The following is a 20,325-nucleotide window of genomic DNA, read 5'->3' on the forward strand; positions in this document are numbered from 1 at the left end:
ATATTGTTTTTCACTTGAACTGCTTTAAAATTCTAAATCCTGATACCGTGCGACCCCAGTTCCATTTCTTATTGGGAATGGTAGGTGACCAATTTTTATATCCACTGTCCCGTATCCAGATTTGGCTTCCTGTCAAAGATATTTTAGATCAGGGGTCACCAACTACATCTGCACAAGGGCCAGATTTAATCTCAACAGAAACTCTGGGGGCTGGACTTTCAAATACACAAAATTTAAATAGATTTGTTGGTCTGATTGAAATATTATTGTAGTAGTATTTGTTTTTCTTTTAAACTACAGTACATTCTTAGTCATTACCAGTGAGATCCATCCCTGTTATCTATAATACAGCAGAACTCAAGGAGACCAACCTGACAACAGGATTGGCTGGACCCCTGAAAATCCATGAGAATGGGCCCTCCCCAATTGTCATTTAGCACCAGTAATAACCCATTTTGACATTCTTAACCCCTTTTTGATACTTTTTGCCTCTTTAACCCAATGTTTGCAAGATTTTAACCCTTTTGAACCACTTTTCCTGCATGTTTTATCCCCTTTGTGCCACTCTTTTATCTATTTTTGGCACTTTTCTTCTATTTTTGCCACTCTTAAACCCCTTTTTATTATATTTTTTCAACCGTTTTTGCAACTTTAAAACCAGTTTTCTCACTTTTAACCCATTGTTGATACTTTATGCCCCTTTTTGCCCCTTTAACCCAATTTTTGAAAGATTTTAACCCCTTTTAAACCACTTTTCCTGCATGTTTTATCCCCTTTGAGCCACTCTATTATCAATTTTTGCCACTTTTTAACCCCTTTTTTTACTTTCTAACACTATATTTTGTCATTTGTAACTGATTTTTGATCAATTTTGCCCCTTTTTTCCTCTTTCACCATTTTTTGATACATTTTAACCTGCCTATTTTTGCAGCACTTCTGCCAACCTTAACCATTTTTTAAATATCAACTAATTTTGACAGTAAACAGATCAAATGGTTAGTCATTCTAAAACTATTTCACTGTTAATTGTTTGTGGGATGGATTTAACAACTGAGTACTAAATTTAATGATCTTTTGGGGGCCGGACAGGAAGCTTTGGGGGGTCTGATGTGGCCCCCGGGCCGCCAGTTGATGATCATTGTTTTAAATCATCTTCATTGTACTCAGACATTTTCAGGCGTGACGTTTCACTGCTTCATAGCAGCGGGTTTGTGGTTTCTCTAGAACTGTGCCACATATCAGACTGCTTCAAATGTGTATTTTAGTGCTGAGGAACACGGAGGTTACAGGACTAAACCTCAGTGTCTTCAGAGCCAATCCTCCCATCACAGTTTGGCTAATATCCTCTTTTAAAAAGAGACCTTTACATATTCCAATATTATGATTATGGAAACTAAAGCAGAACCATTCCTATAACCTTGTCCTTTCAAAAAGACTTCCATTTTTCTCTCACTTATTCCAAACATGGCACCCGGCCTGCAGGCTCTCTCCTCCTGTCGGGCCTTGGAGTTCGGAGATTTCCTACACTTTTTCCTGGTCGTGAGCTCACTTTTTATTTACTCTGCCCCCCTAAAGCTTCTCGGTCTGGATGTGAAGGCCGGGTGAGGAGGTTACCCCGAGATTTGCAGAAACGAAGTGGTTAAAGTGTTGGTCAGGCTTTGGGGAGTTTGTCTGAGAGTGTGAGAGATTAACACTCCCACAGCAGCATGTTAATGGCGGATCAGAGCGCTGCCACCGGCCATTACTGCAGACATAATGAGAGGCATTTGTTTGAGTCGAAGAGGAACAGTCTATTAAAAACAGAGCTCGTAAATACTCCCATGTCCACACCTCTGTGAGAGCAGCAGCCGGCTCTGACAGAAGATAATAAGCAGTAGTGGAGTCGGTTTTAATAACGTGACCTCCCTCGCCTCTCTTTTCTTTCCACTCGCCGCAGCAGAAACCTGCCGCTGGAGTCCGGCCGCTCGGCTTCAGGCCGTAAAAGTCAGACAGCTCTTAAAAGTGAGGATGAGGAATGTTTGATGGATCCAGAAACGATAAAGAAGAAGTCCTCATCATCCCGCCTGACCTCATATCTCCATAGGAAAATGTGTAAATGTGGCGCAAAAGACACAGTCGTAAAGAAAATTCACTTCAGGCCGATCCTCATGGCAATTTACAGGATTTCCACCTTGACAGAGCTGCAGTTCAGAAGGAAATGCTTCAGATTTTACTGAAATACTTATATTTGACGGGTATCAGCCAACGATGCAATACTAGAGTCACTTTCTCCTGCTATCAGTGAGATCAGTGGTGCTAGAATTAAAATATTATAGCACAGTAGGTGTATGTAGGACACCTTTACATTCTAGATTCCCATGCATGCATACATAATAGAAGGAGCTGAGCATAAAGAGAGAGAGAGGTTCCAGACAGCACAGTGGCCTCCATGATTTTTGAAATGGAAGTTTGGCACAACCAAGAATCTTCCAAGAGCTCGTCTAAGCTGCCTAGCTGAGAAACCCTGAGAGAAGGGCCTTATTAAGAGAGGTGACCAAGAACCTGATGGTCACCCTGACTGAGCTCCAGAGATCCTGTGTGGAGATGGGACAAAGTCCCTGAAGGACGACCATCAGTGCAGCCCTCCACTGATCTAGGCTTCATGGCAGAGTGGCGAGAAAGAAGCCTCTCCTGAGTGAAAACACACGAAAACATGCTTGGCTTTTATTTGGAGTTTTTGGAAACTCCAAGTGGGCTTCTATGCATGGAAAAAAAATTAAATAAATGCAAAATGATGCAAAAATGGGTGGCAAGAGGCGAAAATAGACTAAGACTGGCTAAAACTGGCTTACAGTGTCGGACATGGGTTAAAGGTTGCAAAAAAGTGTCAAAAAGAGGGTAAAAGGGGCAAAAAAAGTGGCAAACATTGATTCGAGTAGCAAAATGTGGGGAAAATTAGTTAAAAGTGGCAATAAATTGAAAACAGAGGGTTTCAGAGCGGCAATCCTGAGCCAAAAAATTGGTTATAAGAACGGCAACAATGGGGGACTAGTGGCATAAAGAGTGGCAAAAGAGTCTTGAAAGTGCCGCATATAGTGGCAAAAATGGTTTTAAAAAGACAAAAGCTGTTAAAAGCTGCATACTGGTGGTGAGTGCCAAAAAATGGCAAAAGGATTACATGTTAAGGTGGTAATAAATGGCAAAAATGGGTTAAAGGTGGCATAAAGAGTCGCAAAGGTTGGTTATAAGTGGCAGCAAGTGGCAAAAAATAGGCTTACAGTTGAAAAAAGGGATGGAAAACTTTGGTTATTAAGTGGCAATATGTGGAAAAAGGGTAAAAAGTTAGATAAAGAGTAGCAAACATTAGTAGTAAGTGGCAAAAAATAGGCTCAAAGTTGCAAAAAGGATGGAAAACATTGGTTGTAAGTGGCAAAAAGTGGCAAAAATGGGTGTAAAGCAGCAAAGACAACAGCAAACACTGGTTATGAGTGGCAAAAAAGGGGTAAAAGTTGCAAAAGGGATGGAAAACATTGGTTATAAGTGGCAATAAGTGGCAAAAAATAGGCTAAAAGTTGCAAAAGGGGTGGACAACATTGGTAATAAGTGGCAATAAGTGGCAAAAATGGGTAAATAGTGGCAAAAAGAGTAACAAACATTTGTTAAAAGTGGCAGTAAATGGGGGAAAAATGGGTGAAAGTGGCATAAGAAGTAGCGAACATTGGTTACAAGTGGCAATAAGTGGCAAAATGGGTAAATAGTGGCAATAAGTGGCATAAAATAGGCTAAAAGTTGCAAGAGGGGTGGAAAACATTGGTTTTAAGTAGCAAAAAGTGCCAAAAATGAGTAAATAGTAGCATAAAGAGTTGCAAACAATTGTATTAAGTGGAAAAAATAGGTGAAAAGTGGCATAAAGGTGGTGAAAATGGGTTGAAGAGGCAAAAGGGTCTTAGAAGTGCCAAAAAAGGTAGAAATAAGAGGTAAAAATATGTTAAAAGTGGCCTAAGGAGTAGCTAACATTGGCTAAGAGTGGCATAAAGAGTGGTAGAAAATACATAGGTGGAAATAAGTAGATAAAAATTGACTAGAAGTGGCATAAAGAGTGGCAAACATTGGTTGTAAAAGACAAAAAGGGTTAAAAGTGGCATAAATGTGGTGAGCTTTGGAGGCAAAGGGGTCTTCAAGGTCCAAAAAAAAGTGGTAAAAGGTATTATATGTGGCAATAAGGGGCAAAAATAGGTTGAAAGTGGCAAAAGGATTGGCAAACATTGGTTATAATTTGGGTAAAAAGTTGCATAGAGTGGTTCGGCCCCTGAAAACCCAGTGGAATAAAGGGGTCTCCACTGGGTTTTCAGGGGCCAAACTAATCCTTTAAAAGTGGCAAAAAGTTGGGAAAATGGGTTAAAACTGGCAAAAAGTGGCAAATAGATGTGTTTGTTACTGATTCTGTAAGCAGGCCCGCTACATTTCTGTAAAATCCGGCTGAGCTCACGCCAGCTTAGCTGTCCTCAGCGCTCACCACATACAGCACGATCTCTGGTCTGAAATATAGAACATGTTGAATATTTACAGTCTTGAGATGGAGCGCCAATGAAATAAGTCAGTCTTAACAGAATAATATGGTCAAATAATCCTGAGAACAGTCGGGCCTTTGGTGACCTTGGCTGGAAAGGTGACTGATGCTGACAGACAGGACGGTTATCAAGGAGTGTGTGGTCTACTAAAGGAAGAGAACCTGACCATGCTGGTGACACTCACACTCAGGCACAGTACAAAACAATCACGGCCCATGTGAGAATACCTGAACTCACAAATGAGGAAACTTTTAAACTGATGTGAGTCTATGAAACTCTTACAGTGCTCTGTTTTTCCTTTTACACGTGGATAAACTGTTTTATTTTAAAGCTGTGTAAGTGGTGCAGAGTCAACCGGACTAAGAGAGTCCTGATCTCTGCGGGGAGCACTCAGAGTCCTCAGTCTGCCCTCTGAGCTGAAAACACTCCAGTCTTCATGTTCTTCAGCCGTTCTCTTGTTTATAGCTGCTTTTTCACGGGCCCGTTAGACTGAGAGTTTATAATAAAATTCAAATGATGCTAAGGAAAATGTTTAGCTGTGTGACAGAGTCTATATTTACCCAGACTTCACCAAACATCTGGATGTGCTACAGAGGCTGTAAACGTACATGAGGTGCTCCTGTGCAGCCCACACTTATTAGCCGCTCTTGTCTTGTTCCTGAGACTTGGATCCAGCGACTCAACCGCACAGTAAAAGAGAGAGAGAGAGCGAGGGAGCAGGCGAGGCGGGTGTCTGAATTCCCCTGGCAGACGTCGGTGTGGTGGCGTCGGCTTCAGTGCAAGATGGCATTTAAAAACAACAAAATCAACCCCCCCACCCTAAACCCACGAGACAAGAGGAACAGGGTGATAATTTGTCCTCCATGGAAGACGTTAGTCACTTCAGAGACGCCGACGACTGTTTTATATCAACTTTTAAATGTTACACAGACACGATCCTCTCACTGATGATTAAGGAAAAGCGTAAATACAACAACGGAAATGGTTTTTAAAATCTGACCCGCAGTCTGAGTCCTTCCATCATCGTCACTCGCCCTCTGCTGTCACAGTGAACCCTGGTGGAGCTGCACTCTGCTGATAAATGTTAGAATATTGTAGAGCCTTAGCACAGCTAAGTTATGGGAGTACCAGCCTCCAGTTAGCTGCTGATCATTAAAGACATGAAGTCAGCCTCTAATAAGAAACCTGGTGTAAAAGCGATGACTCAGCATGTGTTATTAATAGAGCCATGAGATGATCCTGACTCAGATACGGATGAGAAACGATTCTCCTGCATGATAAAGTGGGTCAGAAGCAGAAAAACAAGCAAAGAAAATAGAAAACATACCAAAGTGATTATTGAGAAACAAGGAAACGAGCTGATGGGAAACAGAAGATGTAGGCAGAGATCTTTAAAGGACTCAGAATGCTTCACATGAAGCGCTTTGTTTGATTCACAAACTGAAAGCTGCTGTCAGAGCTCAGAGCTGCTCCCGGGACGTTTTCTTAAGAGAAATGCGTCTTTACAGATTCGACGTGACGGATTCAGTAGAAGGACACATCAGTACAGACTTTTACTTGGACAATTTTAAGCATTCAGTTACATCTCACTGCTATGAAAGTAATAAAATCAGTTTTTTAGGATGGAAAAATGAATTCTGTCAGATTTTATTTCATGGTTCAGAAGAGCTCTCCTCTAAAGTTTACAAAAGCATCATCATTCATGTATACGGCATGAAGTTTGGCTAAATCATGTATTCTTATTTGTTCTTGTTATTTCCAGCTCAGCTCCTTCATGAAGTCAAAAACACTTTTCACAAGCAAGAGTTACACTCGAGCAGTTCAGAGCAAAAAAAAAAAAAAAAAAAAAAAAAAAAAGCTCCATTGAAACCCATTCAAACTTACATTTCTGATCTCACTTCCATTAAGGTATTATACTTTGATTATAATAATTTTATTATATGGAGGTGTCAATCTGGGCTTTTGTCTTGGGATTAATCTTTTTTTTTCTACTCTCCACCAGATGGTGCCATTTTGACCATATTTGGCATACGGAGAAAAAACGTGCAAAAAATAATAATGCATAAAAATCAGTGTTGCTGCTAAGCACTGACATGACCCTGGCTGTAACAATTCAGCACAAAAAAAATATTTTGCATGTATATTATTGAAAATGATTCATTTTTCTGATTTTTTTCATGAAAAAAAAGGTAGCAACACAACAAAAAAATGGCATAAAAGGAGTTAAAACTGATTAATATTTGATATCAATGATTAAGTCAGTTATAAGTGAAAAAAATTACCTCAGTGAAAGAAGGATAAAATATTCATGTGTATAATTTTATAGCTACTCTATGAAAAGTGTATTTTTTGCACTTAGCAGCGCAAGAGTGAGGATATGACATTGCACAAAAAATGGCTTAAAAATCATTGTTGCTGCTAATCATTGACATAGTAGATTAAAAAACAATTCATTTTTCAGTTTTTTTTTTAAATCAAAAAACATGGTGGCGTCATGACAAAAAACTTGCATCCAAAAGGTCAATTTTTTAAAAAATTAAAAAGATATTTATTATTATATTAGGATAGTTTTACGTGAAAAAATACCTTAAAATAGAATAGAATAAAATATAAATGTATAATATTTTTTATAGCCCCTGTATAAAAAGTGCATTTTTTGCACTCAGCAGTGTAAGAGTCAGTTTTTGACACTGCACAAAAAAAATAATGGCTTGAAAATCTATGTTGCTGCTAATCATTGACATATTCCAGACTGTAATAATTCAACACAAAAAATTTACTTTGCATGTAGCATATTTAAAAATTATTCATTTTTCTGTTTCATGTTTCTGTTTTTTTTTTTGGTGTGTGTGTTCACTACACTGTCACTGAAAGGCTGAGATTGTTTTCCTAAATGATGTTTACATGCAAGGATGTGGGAATTGCTGGTCTGCCTCCTCATGTCATCAGCTGTTATTCTGCCTTATGTTTCCTTGCATCTAAAGGAGCCATTAACGCATTCACACAGTAACATAAACTAACCAATGGAGGCAACAGCAGATCAACAGCTCCTGTCTTCTGCAGGTTAAATGGCTGAGGAGTTACAGAAAATGTTGGAGGACCTGGTACTGAACCCTGAGGAACACCACAAGAGAAATGAGGCATTTTATCAAAGACGAATCGGTCTGACAGAAGATGGATTATTCCAAAGCCACATCACTGATACTGAAGCACTGTAGATCTTAGGATCATGACTGAAACCATTATTCTGTCTACAGATGAGTTAGTATTCATTAAAACTTCAATCTGCAGCCAGATGGAAGCAGAGATTGGCCAGCAGTTAAAGCTTTTCACTTTGCATAGGTTTGTATTAGTTTCTGCAGGGAAACATGGATCTGGTTTTAAATTTAGAACTAAAAAGGCAAATATCTCTGGAAAAGGATCCCTACAGAGATACTCATTTAAAGTTATTGCCATAAAAGTCCTCTTCAAAGCCCAGCATGCACCATGAAAGAAAATCTGTATTCAGGCTGGAGGAGCATGAAAGTGGCTGATCAGCTGTCAGAGTCAGACTGATGCTGGGGTGGATCAGAGGTTGCTATTATGGAAAACAAAGTCATACAACGACATGAATACATCAGGTAGAGGTTTTGGTAGACCAGGAAGTCCTGTTATCCATGTTTGCAGTGTGGTGGAACAGCTGTTTATGGTTATAAAAACATATTCCTCTTGAACAAATCAAACCTAACCCTGCAGGAATTCTGTCTGAAATATTGTAAGCAGCTTGGAATAACAATATTTCATTGATTTCTTGTTAGTGTGAGTGGTGTAACAATGGTTGGATGTAGAACTTGACAGTGCACTAATGCCAGTCCAAACAGTGAAGAAATGAAGCTTTGTCTTCCTTAACTCTTATTTTAACTTTAGAAAATCAAATCTACATTTGCACCAGAGAAATGGCTTTAAAAAGCTCATTTTTATGTCAGATTGATGCTTCTTTAGTGGAATTCCTTGTTTCTCCTCGTGGAGTCCCTCAGGGTTTGGTTCTAGGTCCATTTATCTTTGATTTGGATGTAAATGTGAGATAGTTAATGATCCTGAGTCCATGTGAGCCTCGTTTACCCTCATGGTGCCCCTTTGGGTTCAGTTCTAGGTCCTCTAACACTTCCTGTTTTTAAACACAGAAGTAAATATTTCAATATTTTTTAAAACAAGAGGTGGTAGCAACTCATGCCTTCTTCTAGGTCAGGGGGGCCAAGCTCAATTACAGCAGGTCTAATCTGAGAGCCTAAGTGGGTCAGCATTGAACCATAAACCTTGTTTTCACCACTAATGAATTATGGGAAAAAAACTTAACTGCACTGAAGGTAACAGGTGCAGAGATTAAAAACAGACAAAATGCTGTTAAAGGCTCAAATCTGAGATAAAAAGTCAAAACTATGCTTTGCTATACTTTAGGCAAATATGAGATAGAAAGTATACAAAAGAGGTCAAAATTTAAAAATCACGAGTTAAAGGTAAAAATATGTTAATTTTAAACTGAGTCTAAAAGGTCAAAATAGGCATTACAAGTCAAGGTTAGGAATTCAGAATGTCAAAATACAAATTCATATTTAACGTTATGAATCTAAAAGGTTAAAAAATGTAAAATCATGAGTTTAACAGGTCAAAATTTGTGATCAAAGTCAAAATTAAGGAGTTTAAAGAAAAAAATATGAGATAAAATTTTGAATTATGAGTCTAGAAGTCAAAATTCAGTTAGAGTTTAGAATCAAAATAATGGATTAAAAGTCAAAGAAAGGAGTTTAAAGGTCAAAATATGAATTAATATTAAAAATTTTGACTCTCAAAGGTAAAAAAAATATTAAATGAAAAGTTAAAATCATGAGTTTAAAAGTTCAAAATTTTATTAAAATTAAAATCATGAATTTAGAATGTCAAAAGATAAATTAATTTAAATGTGGGAATTAATGGGGTGAAAAAAGGAAATAAAAAATCAAAATCAGGAATTAAAAATAAAAAAATATGAGACTAAAATTAAAATCAAAAGTTTAAAAGGTCCATATATCAGAAAAAATGTAAAATCACGAGTTTAACAGGTCAAAATTTGTGAAAAAGTCAAACAAAAGAGTTTAAAGAAAAAAATATGACATAAAATTTTAAATTATGAGTCTAAAAGGCCAAAATAATGGATTAAAGGTCAAAGAAAAGAGTAGAAAGGTCAATATATGAATAAATATTAAAAGCTGAGAATATTAAGGATAGAAAAAATTAAATCAAAAATCAAAAATCATGGGTTTAAAAGGTCAAAATATGAGATTAAATTAAAATCACAAGATCAAGGTCAAAATATAAATATCTAAAATTTTGAATCTATAAGGTAAAAAAATATATAAAAAGTCAACATTATAACTTTTAAAGGTCAAAATTTGTGATAAAAGTCAAATTAAGAGTTTAAAAGAAAAAAAAAAGAGATAAAATTTCAAATATTGAGACTAAAAGGTCAAATTAAAGTCACTGGATGAAAGTCAAAGATAGGAGTTTAAAGGGAAAAAATATACAATAATATTTAGAATTGTGAATCTTAAAGGTCTAAATATGAAATTAAAAAAATCAAAATCATGAGTTTTAGTTGTAACTGTGAGATGAAAGATTGTATATAAAGAGTAAAAACATACATTATTTTCTTTTCCCATATTCCTGACTTTTTATCCAAATATTTTTACTCTTTACTTTTTCAAGTATTTCTGACCTAACTAGGATAAATTATCAAGGTTAAATTGACATTTTTATACTGGAGGAAATCCGCAGATCTTATTCCAGTTATAGTGATAATAAAAATATAATATGATCTTGCGGGTCGGGTATAACCGATTTGACCCCCGGCCTTGAGTTTGACACCCCTGTTCTGGGTAAACTTCCTGTTTATGGTTGGCTACAAAAATAATCTCCCTCTCTATCAGAAAGCCCCATGTGTGTAGAAATCTTTTCTGTAGTGTTCTCAGACACTTCGAAGAACTATCCTTGTTGCTACTTGTCTTAGATCTAAATATAATATAGTGATTGATCCTGAGTCCATGTGGGCCTCGTTTCCCCTCATGGTGTCCCTCAGGGTTCAATGCATGATCCTCTGACACTTCCTGAAGCTGTTCTTGCTGCCTAAATATTCAGTAAAATATGACAGAAACGAACACTCAGGTGTACGTCCTGTTTTTATTGGTGCAGTCTGGTGCTGTAACAGCTGTTTGTAGTGACAGAGTCATCTCCGTCTTAAACATAAAGGCCCATCTCTGCAGGGAACCTTCCTGTAACGCTGTCAGACATCTAGAATAACACTCCTTTGTGTTGTTGTTGTTCGTCTGTCTCTGGTTTGGATGTTAAATTCGACACAGTGAACAAACGTGAGTCCAAACACAGAAAGGCCTGGTCTTCTTTAAGCGTTCCTCTCCGAATGTGTTGTCCATTACAAACCACCTCCTGTAATTTGGTTTAAATTAAGTTTCATGTGGAATCGTGAGTCTGGTTCCTCTAATGCTTTACACCCACATCCCCCTCAACGTTACCCAACAGAGCCCCCCCCCCCCCAAGAAAACCTTTAACTCTCTCCCTCCTTACTTTTTCATTTTCTCTCAGAAAAAAAGAGACAAACTGACAATAAAGACGAGCAAGGCCACACACAACTCTCATTTCCCACTTTTCATTGACACGTTAGAGAGTTTATGGACGTTTTTATTCAAATTAAACCCAGCAGCCGTCGAGTCGACCACTTCACAAAGACGAGCTGAGATTTACAACGTTAATGAAATTACTTACTCTTTAACAGAGCATCTGTAATCTGAACTGGATTCAGACGGGACAGTTTATGGACATTTGGTTTTTGTTCATTACTGAGTCGAGGTAGGCAGGAACATGGAGGAGGCTTGGCCCCTTATCTGCACTGAAGGCCAATCTTAATGCTTCAGCATTCTGGAAAATGCTGTGCTTCCAACTTTGTGTCAACAGTTTGGGGAAAGCCCTTTTTTATTCCAACATGATTGTGCCCCAGATCACAAAGCAAGGACTATAAAGACATAGGGCTCTATTTTCGTAGACCAGGCGCAGGCGCGGTGCACCTGCCCTGCGCCGAGCCTACGCCGCGCCAACGGGGTGTGTCCAGGTCATTTTGCAATTTTCGTGCACGGCGCAGCGCACCCATGCCTCCGTCCCTCCCACCGGCGCAAGTGGCAAAGAGGGGGGAGAAAAGGCGTGAGTGGGTTTAACACAGCCGAGTGTAATCTTCACCAATCAAATGAACGCCTCTCCTTGCCTTTAAATGCACTGCGGGCAAGGCGCAGTGCCAATTTCACCTTGCCACCACCATGGATGAAGACAGCAGCAGCAGCTCCAGGCGGCCAAACTTCTCCTAGGAGGAAACTGATGTGCTGGTCCGGGGAGGTCCAAGCTCACAGTACCAGAATATATGGTAATGCTAACAGACCTCCACGGGCTGATGATGCAAAAACTGCCTGGGAGGAAGTTACTGATATTATCAATCAAGTTTGCCCAGATATTCTGAGAACCGCTGCCCAATGTAAAAAACGGTTCAATGATGTAAGGAGAAGGGCCAAAAAAAGCTGTCAGAGCAAAGAAGGCACAGTGGCCACCAGGCTGTGCATCAGAGGCCATGATGCGCGTCACCGTGTGGACCACCTCGCGGGACAGATGTAATCTGTTCCTGTGTCATGAATAGGAGTACAAAATGAAGTGACAATTACATTAAACACAGCAGCAGGCTAATCCAGGCATCATGCTTGTGATCCACCTGCATTCCTGCTCTGTCATCGCCAAATAGGAGAACCTTTGGTGATATATTCTCTCCCGGTATCTCCTCCTCATTCTCCTTGCAATAATTTACTCCATCTTTTTAGATCACGTTAAGAATAAAGAGTAAAACAAAGAAATATGGGCAATCACAGGTAAATCCTTAAGACACTGACTGACTTACATTTATTCAGCGAGCGTCTCTCTCTTTTTTCTTTTCTTTTGAATTTCATGAGATGACAGAAGCCGAATATATACTCCGTATTGGATGTCGTGGCTGTTTGTGGTTGGCTGAGAGATGTGAACTCACTAGTTTTTATCACTCCCAGCTGCCATCAGGTTGAGTTTCAATTACGCGAGACAAACATCTTTGATCTGACATCAGATGTGACGGGACAATTTATATAGATACAAATGTATATGCTGGTTCAGACGGTTACATTAAATAGTGGTTGCTGTGATTGTTTTTTGCATTGAAATGTGCCTGACACTCTGGAAACCTGCCTGTGAGGTTTTGGTGACGTGTGCGCACTGCGCGCCTGTCAGCCAAATTACCACTACACCGGGCGCGCTTCGCCTGTGCAGAGAATAGACCAGGTTGGAGCTGGCGGGCTTTCAGCACACCTTCCGCGCAGTGTTTTGGCACGAAATTGTCACTGCGCGGGATGCGCCACGCTCCGCCACCCTGCGCCACCTTGCGCTGCGCCACGAAATTAGAGCCCATAGTTTGGAAGAACTTGACTGGCCTGCATGGAGTCCTGAACTCAACCCCATCCAGATTGTGAGCCAGGCCTTCTGGTCCAACACCAGTGGACTCATTCTTATGAGTTATAAAGACATATAGCCTCGGCACAGTGTGTATGGATCAAGAAATAAACCAACCAGACCTTGTTTGTTTTATTCCCAGGCTGTAAACATGCCTATTTCTACTGTTGGCTTTTTGAATGGTTGTAAATGGGATTCCCAAGGCCTTTGAAGCCAGCCCCAAGTGGACACTTGAGGAACTGCAGGTTTCTCACTTTTGCTACCTTCCCTCCTCCATGTTTTCCTCCCCCCAGTGCTACGCCCATGTCTGTAAGTGATATTATTCGAAAGTGGAAGCGTTTAGGAATAACAGCATGAAGCTAAAGACCACATACAGTCGCCATCACTGCTGATTCCATATCTGAAGAGTTCTGAACTTTAAACACTGAATCTGTGCAGCGCGAGCTTCATGAATGGGTTTCTATCGCCAAGCAGCTGCGTGAAGGCCTCACATCACCAAATCCACTGCCAAACCTCAGATGGAGTAGAGGAAAGCACACCGACACTGGGCTGGGGAGTGACGAACCACGCTTCTCTGTGTGGCGGTCGGATGGCTGAGTCTGGGTTTGGTGGATGCCAGGAGAGCGTTTCTTTCCTGACTGCATTGTGCCAACTGTGAGATTTGGTAGAGGAGTGATCGGGGTGGGGCTAGAGATCTTGAGCCCCCAGGGAGAAAATTACCCACGGCCCCCTGAGCTGGGCGTTGTTTTATGAATATCTATGCATTTTAATGTATTTTTCAATTATAACTTCCTTATTTTAACCCTAGACTGTAGAAATATCAACAAAGCCTGTGTAACGTCAGCCGTTTGACTCAAACAGCTTTGAAAGCCAATCCATGGCGGCCTCCATATTGAAATTGCTTTCAGGTGCCGAACTGAACTCTGGCTCAATCTAACAGCAGACAGGAGCCCGCCCACTGAGCTCGACTTCCTGCCAACTAAGCTAGCACTAAAGCTAGCCTTCTGGGTGACAGATAGGTAGCATCTGTCCGCCCATTCGGGGTGTGATGGGTCGTTCATGAACGAGCCAGTTCAAAGAGCCAGTTCTTCTACATGAACAATAAGTGTTGGATCCCATTTCAGAGCATATCATTACTAATATTACCAATTTTACTTGTATATAGATTGTGTGTGTCTGTGTGTATTTGATAGATTAGTAGGGATGACGTTTTATCCTCTACCACAGGCACACCATGCACTGAGGATTACTGTTTGAAGGTGTAGCATTAATGTTGTATTTCAGGTACGTCATACATCCCAGCCAGTGAGCAGAGCATATTTAGAAAAATAATTACTTGATATTTTCATCAATTTTAAAAATTAAACATAGTTGAAGTAACCTGCCAAAATATCAGTCATATGTTATGACATTTCTAGATGTTGGCAGGTCAATGAAGCCAAACTGGTACCCAAACAAAGAGCCGTTTGGGAGCCGAAAGAGCCGACTCTTTTTGCTGAGCTGAGCCAAATGATCCAGATCACTGAAAAGAGATGCAATTCCTATCACTAGAGGACACTAGCTTTTTTGAGCCAGGCTGTAAAGCAGTTTATTTCCAGTGTAAAAACAGCTTTTTAACATGTGTTCAGACAGAACTTCCAGTGCTTCTGCAGCCAGCCTCAAGAGGACACTCGTTGTATTGCAGCTTTTTGCACTTCCACAGTGGCATTTAATTGCCTTTTGCAATTAAATGCCACTTTCTGCCCATTTTTCCCAGCTTTTTTCTAAATTTTGCGCAGTTTAGTCACTTTTCCCTCATTTTTTGACCAATTTCTGTCACTTCGGGACCGTTTTTGCCACCGTTAACTTATTTTTTGGTCACTTCATTTTTGCTACCTTTAACCTATCTGAGTTGCCACTTTACACCAACTAGATTTTGCCTCTTGCAAATGCATTTTTCATAAATTTGGCTTTTTAGTTCAGCAGTGTTGAGTAACACTGGACTAAAAAAATCGGTCAACAGACTGAAATCCGTCTAAAATAGTGTAAAATACAATACAACTCCTCCCTTAAAAATTTCCAAATGGTATAATACAGCAGTGCGAAATATTGCAAGTAAATTTAATTCAACCATAGTAAAAATGCTCACAAATGGAGAAATTACGTTTCACAAATACATTGAAATGCATAGATATTTGTAAAAAAGACTCAACATATGTTGCTTGTTTCACCGGTTAAGGGGGGGCCTTCTGTAAATTCTTTCTGGGGTCCAAAAATCCCTATCTATGCCCCTGCTTACAGTTGAATAGGAATATCCAGCAGGGAGAAAATTTCACCAACCGTCTTCTTGCAAAGGTATATGGTGTATCTCTTGCATTTTGACCAAACTCTGCATTGAAATGTTGCCATATTTGTATGCACAAAGTTAGAATGTGCAGCAGTTTGCCTGCAATTTTCCACTGATTAATTTCTCTCCAACTCATCTGTCTTATGAAATAGAAGCCATTCATTCAAGCTTCAGTACTTTTCGGTCACTATCTATCATTAAAATCTGATTTGGAATCATTTAAAACATTTGGCATCCAAAATACTAATCATCTTATTTCCTCCCTTCTTTCCTCGTGTCCTCGTTTCTGATCCTTCTGCAGAAGATGAAAACCTCTCAGTGATAATCTCTGCAAAAAAAAGCTGCTTTCTTTTCATCTGTGACTTTTTTCAGGACAGCTCCTGCATGTGTTTCCTGTCTCCTCAGAGGGCAAATGACCAATCAGACCTCTGACTCCTCAATGCATGAGTCTGTTAGTCCGTCTGCAGGTAGCAGCTCGGCTCGGCTCAGGTGAGTGTTTGTGCAGAAATCCCTCAGACCTGCAGCCTCGACTCTCACAGAGAAGTTTTGACTTCCACTCAGGAAATAATTAGTCTCATTTCCTTCTTCATTGGCTGATTTATCTGCCAGCTCGGTAATGGAAGTTCTGTGTCAGTTTTTCTCCTCGAAGAGAGCAGCTTAGAGAGGATTTACTGATGATCTGTCCTCCTTTTTCCTCCTCGCTCCGTCAAAGAGCAGATTATTTATGATTTCTCTCAGTTTGTATTTGAAAAAAAGGGTCCACTGAGGAGCTGGAAGCAAGGTTTAAATCTTTTCAGACTGCAGAAACAATCTGTTTTATGAGACTGAAGGTGTTAAAAATTGTCTCTATTGTGTCTATTGCCTACAGCTGCAGCAGGAGGTGACCTCTCCCCTCAGAAACGATGAGGACCCAGCATTAAACTCCACATTTATGTGCACACAGATCAGCTCTAATTATAACCAGGAGTATTTAACAGCTGCATGGTGTTGTTTAGATCAGGTTTATGTTAAATCCAGCAGCTCTGCAGGATTGGTGAAGGTAAATGTCACAGTTTGGAAAAGTCTTTTGGCAGCAGCACCTCATGTCTGTACCTGACGGCTCACACGGTGACACAGTCTCAGTGTTTATCGCTGCTTCTCATCTCAGCGTGGCGTAAACAGAGCAGGCTTGTTTTTACACTGTTTACATTGAAGTGAAATGGAGCACAGGCCGCGTCCTTACCTGAACTAAAGATCCTGACTGCAACCTTCATATGGAACTATACTCATTTCTATAGACACTCAGAGAGAACCTAAACAACAACTACGGGTGCCAAAACGGTCCAAACTCAATACTGTATTACTAACATGATCGAATCTCTGCTGCTGCAACGATCAACAATAGTAAAAAGTCCTGAAGCTTTAAAATCACTTTTATTTCATGGAAATGTGCAAAGGAGAGGAAAGTATTAAATTCTAACTGAAGTGAATCCTGCGCTAGGGTCGGGTATTTCTCTCAATCTTACACTATGATATGAATGGTGATGCACGAACACAACAGCGGCTGTTCTTTACCCCTATGAGAATCACCACCTTATCGGTGTGAAAGGGTCTGTGTGTCCCAGTGAGCATGGGAATCATGCTGTCAGGGCCTGGTAGGGTCTCCCAAGGCAAATTGGTCCCAGGGGAGGGTCCAGAGAAAGAGCAATTCATGACAACCCTCATGAGTAGGACCAAAAGTCAGGAATCACCTCGCCCAGAATAAAGACTCAGAGCCTTCCCCTGGAGCCAGACCTAGGGGGGTGGGGTTAGCCCGACAGCACCTGGTGGACTCAGCCCAAAAAGCCAACGTGGAGCCGCCACCATGTGGGACCACTACCTGCAGGGACAGGCATGGGGGTCGGGTGCAATGGATGGGTTGTAATTTTTGGAAGGGGTGTGCCCTTCGAAATTTTCAAGGATTTCCATGGATATTTCAGGGGTTGTTTTTCTTTTTGATATTTAGGGGAAGCTCTCATGGATTTTGGGGAATGTATTTCTAAAGTTTTGGTAATTTGGAAAGAATTTTCAGGGAACTGTTTTTGACAATTTTAAGGAATTAACATGGAATTGGGTTATAACTGTTGCTGGAATGTTAAGAATTATAAAGTTTCACTGAACATTTGGGGAATATTTGAAGAAATTTTTGGGTATTTTTTTATGTGATAGTTTTTAAATGTGTCAAAGAATTTTTTGTTGGGAATTTTTTAAGATTTTCCACAGGAAGTTAGAGGAGAAATTTTCTTTAAAATCTGTTGGTGTTTTAATAAAATTTGGTAAATCTGTTGGGATGTTTTGGAGGATTTTTTTTTTCTTTTTTTTTTTTTTTTTGACACTTTCTGATGTTTTCATGGAAATGTGGGAAATGTGATTATAATTTTTGGGGAGGGGTGTTCCCTTTAAATATTTTTAAGAATTTCCATGGATATTTCAGGGTTCTTTTTCTTTTTGATGTTTGGAGTCATTGCCATGGATTTTGGGGAATGTATTTGTAAAGTTTTGGTAATTTAGAAAGAATTTTTGAGGGATTTTTTTTTAAATTTAAATAATTAACGTTGAATTTGGGGTAAAACTGTCACTGGAATGTTTAGCATTCATGATAATGTTTCACTGAACATTTTAGGAATATTTGAAAAAATGTGACTACTTTTAATGGGATGCTTTAAAAATGTGTTCAAGAATTTTTACATAGAATTAAGGTGATTTATTTGAAATTTTAGGAATTTGTTTAAATATTTTGAGGAATTTGTTGGAAAATTTTGAAGTGTTATAGGAAGTTTACTCGGAAATTTGCTTTAAAATCTGTTGGTATTTTAAAAGGAAATTTGTTTTATGTTTTTACAGGGTTTTTGGACATTTATGGGTATTTCCATGGAAATTTGGGAAATATGATTGTTATTTTTGGGTAATGGGTGTTCCCTTTGAAAATTTTCCAGGACTTCCAAGGATGTCTCGAGGTTTTCCTCTTTTTTGATGTTTGGGGTAGTTGTCTGTCATTTTCACAGACTTCAGGAAATGTGTTTGCACATTTTTGGAATTTGGGGTAATTCTGTCACTGGAATATTTAGGATTTATGATAAAGTTTCACTGAACATTTGGGGAATGTTTGAAACATTTTGTGGCACTTTTTCTTGGATACTTTAAAAATGTGTCCAATCATTTTTACAGAAATTGAACGTCATTTCTTTGAAATTTGAGGGAATTTGTTTGAATTTTGCAAAGAATAATTTCCAGGAAATTCAGAAATCTGAGAGGAATTTTGTTCATGCTTGGCGTTAACAGGTCCTGGTGGTCCAGCATATAAATAAGAAGAGAAATGGCTCCACCATCCCTCTTTCTCTGTGAGTCACTGAAGACCAACAACCGACCAACCGGCTGACACACAGCCAAAACCCGTGCTCTAAAACCGACCCAGGGCGGTGTTTTCTGCAGAATCAGGACCTTCAGGAAATTTGTGGACACCATTTTTGGTCGAGACGTCTTCCTGTTCAAAGACAAAGCCGAGGTTTCAACCCCGTCAGGTCCTAGTGATCCCAAACAAACTAAAAACATCTTCCAAGCAAAAGCTCAGGTCTCAGGATGTTAAAGCTGGAACCCTTCTCTGTCTAATATCATCGTAATACTTACAGCTTAATGTGTATTTCATTCTTTTATTTGTAGAAACCACACATCCACACACACAACCATACACTCATCTCTCCTCACATCTGAGCCGGACTTCAATAAATGACAGAGAGAGTCTGTCTGACTGAGTCATTATGGACCTGTCCATGCTCTGACTGGACCACCAGTGGTGTCTACAGATACACTGACACTTATTCATCTCTGAGGTCGCAGCAGCATCACCTCTCTCACAGCAAGGATAATCCTGAAAAGCCATCAGGCAGATCCTTCTTCTAAAGCTTCAAGCTGATTCCTTTGTTCCGGTCCGAAATGAACCCAGGTCAGACAAAACCGCCACCGTGGCTACATCCGAGCTAACCGCTCCACCAGCAGCCGCTGCTATTGGCTTACCTTGCCTGCAGCGACCGCCTCGTTCTCCTCCAATGACGCTGATTGGTCAGATCCGTTTTCAGACCGGGCACAGGTTTATAAGGTGGATCTGCCTGATGACGGACACGGAATCTGGACAGTCCAACAGCTTTGCAAGGTTACTGAATTTTTTCAGCTGAAAAAAATGTGCAGAATTGTGCATGATGGTGCACACGGCCCAATATTCAGCATGTTATAACAGCGAGATTCAGCGTGTGGCTCATTTGTGGTGATTTGTGGCTCTTTTATGTCTTCATTTGAAACATTATTCTCCCAGAAAACCTTAAAAAGGAAAATTTGACCTCAGAAATTATCAGCTGCAAGTCACATTAATCAGTTTTTATTTCAGGCTTTAATTGTCAGACTTAATTGTCACCCTCTGTTTTTTGTCTGCATATTTCCACTGCCCTAATTTGCGTTCTTTTGCTACTTTAATTCCCTTTTTACTGCTTTTAGCAAATTTTCGACACTTTTATCCAGCTTTTTTCAATTTTTTGCTCCTTTTATTCGCCTTTTTTGCCACTTTTCTCCCATTTAAGCTGCTTTAAATGTCACTAATTTCTCATTTTGCCACTCTTTGATGCTTTGAGCCCATTTCTCCCACCTTTTCTCCCAATTTTTGCCAAATTTAGTCACTTTTCACTCATTTTTATCCATTTTTCTGCCATTTTTGGACCATTTTTGCCACCTGTAACTCATATTTTGGACACCTTTCACCCATTTTTGCTACTTCTTCCCTTTTTTTTTGTTTTTACCATTTTTCTCCCAGTGTTTGCCCCTTAAAGTTTATTTTTGCACTTCTTTTTGTCAGTTTATCTGTCTTTTTTGCAATTTTTGCCCCTTTTTGACACTTCT

General features: G+C 39.6%; 1 protein-coding gene across 1 annotated transcript in view; it reads right to left on the bottom strand.

Annotated features, from left to right (window-relative positions):
- pthlha (parathyroid hormone-like hormone a) overlaps positions 1-20,325 on the bottom strand; it is a 244,932-nt gene that overhangs the window by 97,323 nt on the left and 127,284 nt on the right. The gene's annotated exons all lie outside the window — the stretch shown is intronic.

The sequence above is a fragment of the Cheilinus undulatus genome, linkage group 23 (assembly GCF_018320785.1).
Source record: "Cheilinus undulatus linkage group 23, ASM1832078v1, whole genome shotgun sequence".
NCBI lineage: Eukaryota > Metazoa > Chordata > Actinopteri > Labriformes > Labridae > Cheilinus > Cheilinus undulatus.